Source organism: Brienomyrus brachyistius, unplaced genomic scaffold (assembly GCF_023856365.1).
Source record: "Brienomyrus brachyistius isolate T26 unplaced genomic scaffold, BBRACH_0.4 scaffold37, whole genome shotgun sequence".
NCBI lineage: Eukaryota > Metazoa > Chordata > Actinopteri > Osteoglossiformes > Mormyridae > Brienomyrus > Brienomyrus brachyistius.
The window spans coordinates 1,995,269-2,009,869 of NW_026042312.1; the positions used below are offsets into that span (position 1 = coordinate 1,995,269).

Below are 14,601 nucleotides of genomic sequence, written 5' to 3' on the forward strand. Positions count from 1 at the left end.
CTACTGGTTTAATTGGTAAATAGGCCTTTTTCCAAGCAATTGAATATTTAAATGGGAATGTTTTACGTTATTGATTTAGCTTTAATCATGAAGTACCAAGCTTGATATCAATCCATGTCTAATGTGACATATTCAGGACATGCAAAGTCTATACACATAGGCACAGACCATGGCTGGGATTCGTGTGGCCTACCCTGCAGATGGGAGGCCAACACTGCATGGTATATATTCTTTAAATTTATTTAATATTAGTTACATAATTACTCATATAGACCATGTTAATACTTAATAGTACATGTAAAGAAAATTATACTCTCATTTGACATTAATGTGTGAAGTGCATGTAAGTATGGAATATCCATCCATTGGCTGTAGCACTTATCCTATTCAAGGTCAAAGCCAGAAGCTATGGATGCAAGACTGGGACAACAGGAGCTGACCCTGACAGGAAGCTCATCTCATAATTATATTCCCCACACCGTGCTACTTCTTGCAGAGCTTTGCTGGGGTAGGTGGTGTGGCTATCATACCAGCCGGCGACGCATCCAGTTAGGATGCTCTTGATGACACAGTTATAAAGTGTCCTGAGGATAAGGGGACTTGTGCCACACCTTTTAGCTCGTCGGAGGTAGAAGGGCCGCTGCTATGCATTTAAATTTTTCCCAATATGATAAATGTAGCGTGGAAAAAGTAACCATATCAGTTTACATGGGCTTCTACAGGGGGTTAAGTATCCATCCATCCATTTTCTGAAGCCACTTAATTCCAACTGGGGTTGCCTGGGGACTGGAACCTATCCCAAGAACACTGGGCACAAGTGGGAACCAACCCTGGGGAATCACCAACACACCACAGGGTGCACACACAACTACAGGACCAATTTAGACTCACCATTCAACCCCTCTTGAATGCTTTTGGACCGTGGGAGGAAACTACAGCGCCTGGTGAAAACTCAGACAAACAGACAACAGTGCTGTGGAGGTGGTCAGCAGCATCAGATTCCTGGGGGTGCAGATAACTGACAATCTGGACTGGTCACCAAACACAACATCACCGGTTAAACGGGCTCAGCAGCGTTTGCACTTCCTGTGCTGGATGAAGAGAGCTTTCCTCTCCCATCCTCAGCACCTTCTACCGAGGCACCATAGAGAGCGTGCTGACCAGCTGTATCTCAATCTGGTTTGGCAGCTCGAAAGCCTCAGACAGGAAATGGCTGCAGAGAGTGGTGAGGCCTACAGAGAGGATCATCGGGACTTCTCTTCCATCCATCCACACGTCACTTTCCAGAGCTGCTTTTTTTCAATTGTCTAGTGCAATATGTCTGAAACGCTGATGTAGACTGGTGTTTGCTGCTATAGTGCTTTTGATATATTTTTATGCATATTCTATGTTAATTCCACTATATATTCTTTTTTTAATTCACTCTGCTGCTCCGATGATGAGTCAATGCAACGTAATTTTGCTCTGATGTGAACTAACCGGTGTATGTTCTCAATGACAATGAAGTAGCCATTCTATTCTATTCTATTCGTTTCTATGTCTGGATAAGTTTGGGCTGGAATACAGAGAGAAGCTGGTGGCCAAAGCAGTGAAGGTCATGAGTGGCAGATGCTCTGGGGTCCAAACAGGAGTTAGAGAGGTTGCCAGATATGCATTTTATGTTCACTGCAGCCCACACTGTTTGCATTTGTCATTGTTGACTATGCGAAAAATGTCCCTGTAGCTGCATGTTTTCTCCTCTTTGCTGGAAAGACTGTGTGTGTTCATGTCAGGCTCATATGTTCACAAGAAATGGCTGGATGTATAGAAAGAAATGTTCAGTGGGGCCCAGGGGAACTGCAAAGGCTCAGTGAGACTAGATGGGCCTGCTGCCGTGCTGCGTGTAGAAATCTTACGGAGAGGCTGAGTGCTGGACTAAGGCTGCCAGGTGAGATTTTAGATGATGCCGAATCCCCAGAGAGTTGCAGAGGCTAGAGGACTGCAGTCTCAGATTGACTTGAATTTTGTAGGGCTCCTTGTAGTGTTCAGAAAGGTGCTCGGTCAAGCAAAGTTTCTGCCAGACATGCTCCAGTCACCTAAGGCTGATCTTCGCAAAGCAGCCGACCTCACTGACACCCTCAGACAGACCTTTGAAGAATATCGCAAAGAGGACAGCTTTACTGAGCTGTGGGGTACAGTGACTGAAACATGCAGTGATCGCCGCATTTCTGCCACTGTCAAACCAAAAAGAACCAAACACACCTCAAGCAGACCATATGATCGTCTTGTCACATCTACACCTGGACAGCAAAGACATGTTAACAGCAAAGACGCCTTCAGAAAAGGAGCGTTTATTCCCAGCATGGAGTCCATGATGAGGGAGATGGACAGGTGCTTCTCAAACTCCAGCTGTAACATAATGAGCGGCATACAAGCACTAAGCCATCAGACAACGACTCTTAAAGGAGGAGCTGCTTTTGTTAGTGGCTGAGGCAGGTGGCTCTGATTTGCAAGGCTTGGAAAGTGAGATACAACAGATATAAAGACTGGAGAGAAACAGAGCAGATAGTAAAGTGAAGCCATGCAGTCTGACAGAGTCAGTGAGGATCCTGGCTCCTTTAAGGACTTCTTCTTTGGACTTTATCATCTGTGTCAGATTGCTGTTGTTTTGCCAGTGAGGACTGCAGGCTGTGAGCGCAGCTTTTCAGCATTGAAACTTGTAAAAAATCACCAGCGATCAGCCGTGGCAGATGAGCGTCTGTGGAATCTAGCTTATCTCAGCACTGAGAACCAGCCTGCAAAAGCACTTAATGTAGATGTTTGTGAAACGTTCTGCTGCTCAGCACAACAACCGTCGCCTTAAGGCGTCTTAAGAAAAATGTGGTCACTGTAAAAGTTAGTGCACCACCTTTTACACGGTGGAGACTGAATACATCATTACTAGAGTTATTTTTAGAAGTTATTAAAAAAGATTGGACAACATTTATTGAAACAAATGACCTGCCTGGTATCTCTGCTTACAGACTCTGGGAGACGTCAAAGGCTGTAACTGGAGGTAGAATAATTTCATATTCAGCAGACAAAAGGAAAAAGGGAAAAGCTCTCGAGACAGAACTAGAACAGAAAATTAAAACTTTGGAATCAGCACATGTTTCCTCCCAAGAAAAACACTGAGCTGAGAAAATGTGAAATGGAATTGCAAGAATTAAGAGACAAAAAAACTCTTTCTGTCACAGGTATGTGCTCCATGACATAATCGATATGGACTCCACACTCCCTTTCCAGTGTGTCACTCTCCCTTTCCAGTGTGTCACTCTCCCTTCCCAGTGTGTCACTCTCCCTTTCCAGTGTGTCACTCTCCCTTGTGTTTTCGGATCCGAGTGGAGCTTGTGGTTACACACCAGCTGCCACCTGTTGTTATCCTGTAACATGAATGATTCTGTATTTGAATCTTTTCATCCTCAGTCTGAGTCTGAGTTCCTCGAGGAAAGTCATCAAGTGGTCAAGAACCTATCAAGGAGATCAGGGGCTTGTGGTCTGTATGCACCGTGACGTCCAATCCCAAGAGACATATGATCATTCACTTACAGGCCCGTGTCACACCAAGGGCCTCTTTTTTGATCAGTGTATATCGGGTTTCACTGGGAGTCAGACTCCTACACAGACATGTACATCACTGGTCTGTATTCTCCATCTGGCTGCCTCTGCATTAGCCCTCCTCCAAGGCTGTATGACGATGCATCTGCTGACACAGGAGTTTCTCTCTTTTGATCAGTGCGTATCGGGTTTCACTGGGAGTCAGACTCCTACACAGACATGTACATCACTGGGCTGTATTCTCCATCTGGCTGCCTCTGCATTAGCCCTCCTCCAAGGCTGTATGACGATGCATCTGCTGACACAGGAGTTTCTCTCTTTTGATCAGTGCGTATCGGGTTTCACTGGGAGTCAGACTCCTACACAGACATGTACATCACTGGTCTGTATTCTCCATCTGGCTGGGGGCAGGCAGGGAGAAAACCTGCCAATGTAGTTCACCATCCCCACGATGCGTCTCACTCCTTCAGTACTCTGAGGTTTGGGCATGTTGATAACGGCTTTAATGCTGTCGGGGGTCACCTCAGTCCCTTTAGTGCTTATTTTATGTCCCAGGAACTTCACTTCATTCACTCTGAACTCACAGTGTTCATTTAGAGTGAGGTCTGCATTCTCAAACTTCTGGGGAACTTTGCATAGCCTATCGTCATGCTCCCTCTGGTCTTTGCCAATTACCAAAATGTCATCGGTATAGCACATTGTTCTAGGTGTGCCTGAAACAATCTGAGAGATTCTCAGCTGGAAGTGCTCGAGTGCCGAGGAGATCCCAAAAGGCAGTCTGTTTAAACAGTACCTGCTGAAGGAGAGTAATGAAGGTCATCAAGGGCTGGGAGTCTTTATATGAGGGTATCTGCCAGAATCCCGATCAGGCATCCCGTTTGGAGAACGCTACTGCTCCGTCCAGTTTGGCAAGTGTGTCATCCACAGCTGGGAGTATGTGCCTCTTTTAGCAGACGCTTCCATTGAGTCTTCTTAGGTCCACACAGATCCTAATATGTGGCAGAGCGGGCTAAGCCTCGGAAGATCGGAAGGTTGCTCGATCAAACCTGGCTTTGGCAGAACAGCCACATGTCTCTGGGCCCTTGAGCAGAGCCCTTAACTCCCAGCTCCATAGGTGCCACTGCAGGTGGCTGCCCTTTGCTGCCAAGCTGACTCTCACCTCCATGTGTACAGAGCTCCATGTCCAGGGGCTGACAGTGCATATGGTGATGCCACCTCAGCTAACGCTATATTATAATACAACTTCCTGCTGATTCACCTGCCTGTTGATTTCGGCTGTTAAAATTTGCTCTCTCATATATTATAATGTGTTTAATAATGAAATACTCAGCCAGGGCTTTTGGTTTTGGATACGTCCATTTCTTTCCACTCAGGCTACCCAGATACTCGTCCAGTCCCTCGTCATCTCACGCCTGGACTACTGCAACTCGCTTCTAGCGGGTTTACCACTGCGTGCCATCTGTCCCCTCCAACTGCTTCAGAATGCAGCTGCTCGACTTGTTTTCAACCTCCCAAAGTTCCCACACCATTCCTTTGCTGCGCTCCCTCCACTGGCTTCCTGTAGCTGCCCGCATCAAATTCAAAACACTGATGCTCGCATACAAAGCCAAAAATGGTCTGGCACCATCCTACCTAAAAGACCTCATCACACCCCGTACTGCACCCCCATCTCTCCGATCCTCCAGCACTGCTAGACTGGTCCCACCACCCCTCAAGGCACAAGGAAGACACACATCTCGGCTCTTCTCTGTCCTGGCACCTAGTTGGTGGAATAAACTCCCCCTTGACGTCTGAACAGCGGAAACCTTGGCTGTCTTCAAGCGACAACTCAAAACTTTCCTTTTTCAGAAATACCTGAAGTAGTACTCTGCATTCTTACTCAGCTCTTTTCCGTGTGTGTGTATGTGTACAAAAAAAAAAATAATAATTGTTGCACTTTCTCAACAGTGTTCAGATAGATGGTATTCATAGCCTGGGTCCTTATTGAGCTAGTATCGGAAAAATTCATCGCAGCGTCTTAAAGCACTTATGTAAGTCGCTCTGGCTAAGGGTGTCTGCCAAATACTGTAAATGTAAACGTCTCTGCAAACTATTTCAGTTCTTCAGACAAAACCAGCATGTCATTGCTTTTCTCCCCAGTCATGTACATCAGCGAGTTGAATGGTCTTCCTCAGTATTTTCAGATATTCCTGAAGCTCCTCAAAGTCACTCAGAGCATCGTAGGCACTAAGTCCAGCTGCTTGGCCTGTCAAAATTGAAGCTTCCTGGAGGTTCTACTGAAAATATCTGCTCCACCTCTCATGTTATTTTCTTTGCTCCCCTCTTGGAAATGCATCTGTAAGCTGGCCAGCTCCCTCACTTACTGTAGCAGGCCCTAGTATTGCCAGATCCTCTGTATTTCCTCTGACTTTCAAACTAATGTTGGTTTTCTACTCACAGCCTCCTGCTGCCAATCTTCTGACACCATGTATAATATTCTGCTGTGAATCTTAGAATTTCCAACAGACCACGACCACAGATGCATTCAGACTCAGCCTTTTACTTCTGTATCCTCTCCTTTTCCTGTATCTCCCCTTACCCAATGCTTTAGTGCCCCCTAGTGTCCTGACATGGTTCTGTTATAACACTTCGTGGTGGTTATAATCCCCGCCCAGGCTGGCAACAAAATAATTCAGCCCTGTCATTTTTATGTCTTCTGTAAATATAAAACTTACCAAAGAATAGTTTCAGAATGGCAGGATGCACCTGTGTGTATTTCCTACTGTCTCATTGAGCTGAAAGAATCACCCACATAATATGAGGACAAAATTTATTGGAAACCAGCTGAAAACTGTCAACACCAACCTCTATGGCAGGTACCTTTACAGAAATGCAACATGAAAAATCCACAAATACCCATATAACATATTGCTGATCCCAAAACTCTCGACCTCCCACAATCTCTCGACCTCCACAGACTAAAAATGATGTCACGTTATTCTACTAATAAGTGCTGGCAAGTTTCAGGACTGGAACCACTGATATTAGACAGACGTACAGGATACTGGCTATCAATCGAATTTTCAGGTGCAGAACTTTGGGGACACAAGCAAAAAGTTACTCATTGATGCCTTTAGTGTAACTTAGGTACAAAAAAAATACATCTGCTCATCTCTTTTCCCGCAAGTTGGCACTGGGGCTTGTGGTGAACCAATTAGCAAAGTTTATCACTATAAGCCCCACCCAGTAGCTCTTGGTTGAGTGAAAAGAAAATCTTCTGGAGTAGGAACTAAAAAAAATTAAGGAAAAACCTCCTAGGACCTACAATCGGGCCAAGTTCCTGGGGTGAAAATATGATAGAAGTTCCAGGTTCTTGAAAAAAGGTTCTGGTTCTTGAAAATGTTTTCTCTGGCACCTTGTATGCACCAAGTTTGCTTCACTTCCTAAGAACAGAAGGCAGTGCAGACAAGTGTCCATGTTTTATACAGTCGATGGGTCAGAGTATATTCACAGACAAAAGAGGCTCACACTGAAACATAACAGAGCAGAGTTATAACTTTCTGTTTAAATTTCTCAAAGCAAAGGAAATCTTAATTTATCATTAAATTTTGGAAATATACAGTAATATTCTAAATGTCCCAGACTGTTTAATATATCGATCACTTTAAATTTGTATTTCTGATGCACGTCACACCCAGGGTGAACCCCTGCCCTGTGCTGGCTGGGATGGGCCCAGGCTCCCCTGCAACAATGACCCGCATGTGGATGGATGGACACTGTATGTACATTAGTCAGCCACATATGCTGTACGGCTTTGTTTTCCGGACAGTCTGGGCTACTCAGATATGTCATAATCTGATGTGTAAATGCTGACAGTCTTGATTTCATCCTTCTTATCAGGAAAAACTACTTGTGCATATAGATATTTCTCAATTTTTAGTCTCATCTAATATAAAAATTGGGCAATAAAAAGCTTATTTTAGTTTATGGTCCACTGGATAAATACAGACGGTTTTAGAGTCTAATGCTGAATGTTGTTTGCTGTCATTTTTATGCCTGCATATGCTGTGATTGGTGCAGTGAAATTTGAGAATGTGTTTGTGGTCAGTATCATAGCCTCAGACGACAAACCAACGCTGTAGCGCGTCACTGTGTTTACATGTGGGAGGGGTTCCAGTTACATAATGGGCTCGTTCTAATTCAACTGTTTTGACGGAGCTCAACATACTTATACAACTTTTTTGAATACATAATGCAAAAATATGAAGCAATTATCTTCTTAATAAACAGCATATAGCATTTTTTGAGTGAAATTCCATTCCTTAATTTATAGGCTTATAATAAATACATATACTTTCCCCTATAACGCTAGTGAGTGGATCATTGCGGAAGCGAATATATATGCTTTGTTTTCCGTCTAATGTGAATAATCTCAATGGTTTATGGATTGTTAGGGCTGCATTTTAGTGGAAAATGTTTAAAATACATGCCTCATTGCGCACAGGATTACTCTAGCGCATAACCTTGCAACTTGGACGCCCGGACCGAGTACGGTCTCTCGATTGCAGATATGGCAGGACAACCTGACTGCAGGAGGGGTCTGAAAGCGCGTGTCCTCTGTCAGCATCCAGACCGCTCTACCCCAAAACCTCATTCCGTACGGAGAGCCGAAAGGGTCAAAACGTATTGTTTGTTTTTGGTAATAAGCTGAAAATTGACATGCTTACGTGAACATTTTGTTTTGGCATACAGTTCATTACAAAAATGGAAAGGCCCTCACCTTGTTGAGTGTTTTATCAAAGTAACAGAACACCTTAAACCTGTTAATTTAAAGAAAAGAAAACGATAAGTGTGGCTGCATATCTAAGCTTTTCTGTCAGTGTTCATGTAAACAAACTATGTATAGAAATGAAGTTTTCCTTTGGATAAGCAGACAGATGAAATATCTGTGTTCAGTAATAAAACGAGTTGAATAAGTACCTCTAACTGTCAGTCTCTTTCCCATGCGCTCATGCTTTGTGTGGCTCTGCACTGCCATCTGCTGACAGAATAAAGTAGCTGCACCCAAGACATGCTATAGTCATACTGGAGAATTTCCACAGCAATATGACATGTTCATGTTCATTATAACCGCATTCACGGTGCCTCCTGCTGACAGGCTTGATCGTAGCACATTGCTATGAGTCTTCAATCAAACTGACACAAATGTATAACATTCATGGTAACTGATATTGTATTTCTCTCCCAAAGCACCTTCTGAAGTAAGAATTGTGCTTTTGGGAAAAACAGGATCTGGGAAGAGCAGCACAGGAAATGTTATCCTGGGGGAAGAGAACGAGTCAGTGAAGATGGTACTGAAGTGGTTTGGGGAGGAAGCCCTGAAACACACAGGTGTCCTCTTCACACAGGCTGATGAGCTTAAAGAAAACCAAACCACTGAGGAATATGTGAAGGAGAACAAGGATCTGAAGGAACTTGTTGATAAGTGTGGAGGCCGAGTCCATGTCATTCACTCTAAGCACTGGAACAGAAAAGATAAAAATGCTCAGTCTGCAGATCATGGAACAACTACAGCAAGTGATGATAGAGAGGAGAGAAGCTGGGGAATCACAGGCTGTTCAGACACTGGAGGAAATGAAGAATTTTAATCGTCATTCTACCCACATATTTTACATACATGGGCTACTGACTGGGGGCATCAAGAATAATTTACTGTAAGAAGCAATGATAATAGAAGATAATAATGACAAAACATTTCTTCTCAAAGTATTATTAGTTATGTAATTAATGTCATCTAAAGATAAATGTCACTAATATTTTTTTACAATTCATTAGCATATTTTGTCAAATGAAAATCTATACTTTTATTCAACACAACGTGCAGCTTCTACCCCAAGCACAATCCACATTATTACTTAAAAGCTTATTGACCCCCTGATTCTGGTATCACTTACTTTTCAGTAATTTCAAGTAAACATTATCTGTGCTGTATTTGTATGATGAAACCAATCCTTGAGCCCAATATAAAATAACTGAAATAAACACACAGTCATTCAAACTTCAGCACTTTTTAATTTTGTTTTGTCTTTCAATAAAAGCTGCAGCATCAAATCCGGCCAGTTCTGATCTGCTTGCCATTTTTGCCTAAAAAGAAATGCTGGTGTTATCAAAAACTATGTTATATAGGCATATTCCAGATTTATTACAGCCAAACACATCTTCGAGCTCTGAGGAACCTCCTTCTCCTTACATTTGGGGAAGATGGTGGCGCAGGAGGTAGTGCTATCGTTTAACAACCAGAAAGTTGCAGGTTCGAGCCCTGGTTTCTCCTGACCCCATCAAAGTGTCTTTGAGCGAGATACTGAATCCCAAATTGCTCCCAGCGTGCAGGTTGGCGCCTTGCATGGGATCTCCTCGGCACTCGAGCACTTCCAGCTGAGAATCTCTCAGATTGTTTCAGGCACACCTAGAACAATGTGCTATACTGATGACATTTTGGTAATTGGCAAAGACCAGAGGGAACATGACGATAGGCTCTGCAAAGTTCCCCAGAACTTTGAGAATGCAGACCTCACTCTAAATGAACACTGTGAGGTCAGAGTGAATGAGTGAAGTTCCTGGGACATAAAATAAGCGTAACAGGGACTGAGGTGAATCCCGACAACATTAAAGCCGTTATCAACATGCCCAAACCTCAGAGTACTGAAGGAGTGAGACGCATCGTGGGGATGGTGAACTACATTGGCAGGTTTTCTCCCTGCCTGCCCCCAACCAGATGGAGAATACAGCCCAGTGATGTACATGTCTGTGTAGGAGTCTGACTCCCAGTGAAACCCGATACGCACTGATCAAAAGAGAGAAACTCCTGTGTCAGCAGATGCATCGTCATACAGCCTTGGAGGAGGGCTAATGCAGAGGCAGCCAGATGGAGAATACAGACCAGTGATGTACATGTCTGTGTAGGAGTCTGACTCCCAGTGAAACCCGATACACACTGATCAAAAAAGAGAGAAACTCCTGTGTCAGCAGATGCATCGTCATACAGCCTTGGAGGAGGGCTAATGCAGAGGCAGCCGGATGGAGAATACAGACCAGTGATGTACATGTCTATGTAGGAGTCTGACTCCCAGTGAAACCCGATACGCACTGATCAAAAGAGAGAAACTCCTGTGTCAGCAGATGCATCGTCATACAGCCTTGGAGGAGGGCTAATGCAGAGGCAGCCGGATGGAGAATACAGCCCAGTGATGTACATGTCTGTGTAGGAGTCTGACTCCCAGTGAAACCCGATATGCACTGATCACTGATCACACTTGGTGTGACACGGGCCTGTAAGTGAATGATCATATGTCTCTTGGGATTGGACGTGACGGTGCATACAGACCACAAGCCCCTGATCTCCTTGATAGGTTCTTGACCACTTGATGACTTTCCTCGAGGAACTCAGACTCAGATTGAGGACGAAGAGATTCAAATACAGAATCATTCATGTTGCAGGATAACAACTGGTGGCAGCTGGTGTGTGACCACAAGCTCCACTCGGATCCGAAAACACAAGGGAGAGTGACACACTGGAAAGGGAGAGTGACACACTGGAAAGGGAGAGTGACACACTGGGAAGGGAGAGTGACACACTGGAAAGAGAGTGTGGAGTCCATATCGATCATGTCATGGAGCACATACCTGTGACAAAGACTAAACTAGGTCAGATTAGAGACAGGTCAGATGCTGAATGAAGACAGAACCACCAGGCCACTAAGACAGTTCGCAGACAGAGTTTAGCCTGTACACAGGAAAGCCGTCCCAGGGAATCTCTTACCTTACTGGTCGTTCAGATTGGACACACGTAGCAGAGGATGTCCTGCTAAAGGGAGAACAAATCCTTATTCTGACCAGAGACATCAGAGAAATGGTGGAACAGTGTGACATAATCTGCCAGCATTCTGGCCAAGTAACAGAACCTCTCCTCACAACACCTTTGCCTGCAGGACCATGGTAGAGAGCGGCTGCAGATATTTTCCAGTGGGAAAAAGGTCACTACTTAGCTGCAGTGATCACTTCTCCAGATACATAGAAGTAGCCAATCTGCCGACTCTCACAACCTGAACATGTCAGTAGTAGCCCCTGAGTTTTCCCAGTACAGCAGAGTCAGAGAGCTGTTAGAGCAGTCAAACAGATACTGAATAAAGATTAGGATCAGAAAGCTCTCCTGGCTTACAGAACAACTCCATTAGGGCATGGAGTCTCACCAGCAGAACTGTGATGGAGAGAAAGTTAAGGTCTACAGTTCCAGTCCCTCCTCAAACACTCAGAGCGGAGTGACCAGACCTCTAGGTCATTAGAATGAAGGACATGAAGATAAAATGAATCAAAGAAAGCTTATGAGAAAGAGGCAGAGCAGGAGAGCAAAAAAAATCAGGCAATTTACCCTTTCCCTCAGCTTATAAACCCTGATCATGGACTCCATGGTGGGAATAAATGCTCTTTTTCTGAAGGCGTCTTTGCTGTTAACATGTCTTTGCTGTCCAGGTGTAGATGTGACAAGACTATCATGTGGTCTGCTTGAGGTGTGTTTGCTTCTTTTTGGTTTGACAGTGGCAGAAATGCGGCGATCACTGCATGTTTCAGTCACTGTACCCCACAGCTCAGTAAAGCTGTCCTCTTTGCTATGTTCTCCAAAGGTCTTTCTGAGGGTGTCAGTTAGGTCGGCTGCTTTGCTAAAATCAGCCTTAGGTGACTGCAGCACGTCTGGCAGAAACTTTGCTTGACCGAGCACCTTTCTGAACACTACAAGGAGCCCTACAAAACTCAAGTCAATCTGAGACTGCAGTCCTCTGGCTTCTGCAGCTCTCTGGGGATCGGCATCATCTAAAATCTCACCTGGCAGCCTTAGTCCAGCACTCAGCCTCTCCGTAAGGTTTCTACACGCAGCACAGCAGCAGGCCCATCTAGTCTCACTGAGCCTTTGCAGTTCCCCTGGGCCCCACTGAACATTTATTTCTGAACATCCAGCCATTTCTTGTGAACATATGAGCCTGACATGAACACATACAGTCTTTCCAGCAAAGAGAAGAAAACATGCAGCTACAGGGACATTTTTCACATAGTCAACAATGACAAGATGCAAACAGTGTGGGCTGCAGTGAACATAAAATGCATACCTGGCAACCTCTCTAACTCCTGTTTGGACCCCAGAGCATCTGCCACTCATGACCTTCACTGCTTTGGCCACCAGCTTCTCTCTGTATTCCAGCCCATACTTATCCAGACATAGAATAGAATAGAATAGAATAGAATAGAATAGAATAGAATAGCTACTTCATTGTCATTCAGAACATACACCGGTTAGTGCACATCAGAGCATAATTACATTGCATTGACTCATCATCGGCCCAGTAGAGTAAATTAAAAAATAATATAAAGTGGAATTAACGTGGAATATGCATAAAAATATATTTACAGCACTATAGCAGCAAACACCAGTGTACGTCGCCGTTTCAGACATATTGCAGTAGACAATTAAAAAAAAAGCAATTCTTGAAAGTGACGTGTGGATGGATAGAGAGAGGCGGAGTGTGTGTGTGTGTGTGTGGGGGGGGGCTGCCATGAGTTCAGGAGTCTAATGGCTTGAGGAATAAAACTCTTAGAGAATCTGTCCTGGTCCTGAGGCTGCAAAGCCTCTTCCCAGAGGGCAGCAGGGCGAACAGTCCGTGGTGGGGGTGGGCGGAGTCTCTGATGATGTCACAGGCTCTGCTGAGACAGTGTTTGTGCGCAATGTCCTGGATGGATGGAAGAGAAGTCCCGATGATCCTCTCTGCAGGCCTCACCACTCTCTGCAGCCATTTCCTGTCTGAGGCTTTCGAGCTGCCAAACCAGATGGAGATACAGCTGGTCAGCACGGTCTCTATGGTGCCTCGGTAGAAGGTGCTGAGGATGGGAGAGGAAAGCTCTCTTCATCCGACGCAGGAAGTGCAAACGCTGCTGAGACCGTTTAACCGGTGATGATGTGTTTGGTGACCAGTCCAGACTGTCAGTTATCTGCACCCTCAGGAATCTGACGCTGCTGACCACCTCCACAGCACTGTTGTCAGTGACGAGTGCTGAATGACTGGGCTGTTTTCTCCTGAAGTCCATGATCATCTCCTTGGTCTTCTCCACATTCAGGATCAGGCTGTTGTCACTGCACCAACCCACCAGTCTCTTCACCTCCTCTCTATAGGGCAGGTCGTCGCTGTTCCTAATGAGACCCACTAATCTACTTTGGATTAAGCCTGAACACCACCTCTCACCCCCCCCATCACAGACGTCCCGCCATAACACTGCCTAAATATATCACCTGCACTGAAGCCCGTTTGGAGTGAGGTGTTTCAGTGCTGCTCCGGTCTCCTCCCACAGTCCAAAGGTGTGCAGGGTTGGCTGATCGGCGTCTCTATATTGGCTCTGTACTTGTGTGAGTGTGGCTGTGTGAGTGTGTGTGCCCTGTGGTGTGTTGGTTCCCGCCCAGGGTTGGTTCCCCCCAGGGTTGGTTCCCGCCTGCGCCTGTTGTTCCTGGGATAGGCAATTCTATATTATTCTATTATAAACTTATAATTAGTTACATCAGAGGCGTTTGAGTAGCTTGCAAACCCTATAGACTATTTACAAGGCAATAAAACTGTTACATACATGTAAATGCGTGTGCAGATTTGTCTCGAATTGAAAATGTCACAGCAGCCAGGAGACCAAAGCTGGCAGCCCTGTGAACCTCTGAAATATATGTAAATAAGTGGGAAACCTTTTCCTGCCACTGAATTAGCTTTCATTAGTGTGTCATTTAGGCCACACACTGGTTTGTGTTAAATTTGCCAGACAAAAAATAAAGATCAGGCTAAATAAAGATGCGACTCAGAAATGCCTGAGTGATTCGGTGTCCAAGGCCTGTGAGATACTGGCACCATATCCAAGGGGCCCCATCGTGGGGACCCAGATAAACAGCTTTTGGAAATGGATTCATGCATTTCATCTAACTCAGTACAGAAAATCACCTCCAGACATCCAGACAGGACA

At 44.8% G+C, this 14,601-nt stretch overlaps 1 protein-coding gene across 8 annotated transcripts in view; it reads left to right on the forward strand.

Annotated features, from left to right (window-relative positions):
* Window positions 1-14,601, forward strand: part of LOC125722166 (NACHT, LRR and PYD domains-containing protein 12-like) — a 173,370-nt gene that overhangs the window by 81,537 nt on the left and 77,232 nt on the right. The gene's annotated exons all lie outside the window — the stretch shown is intronic.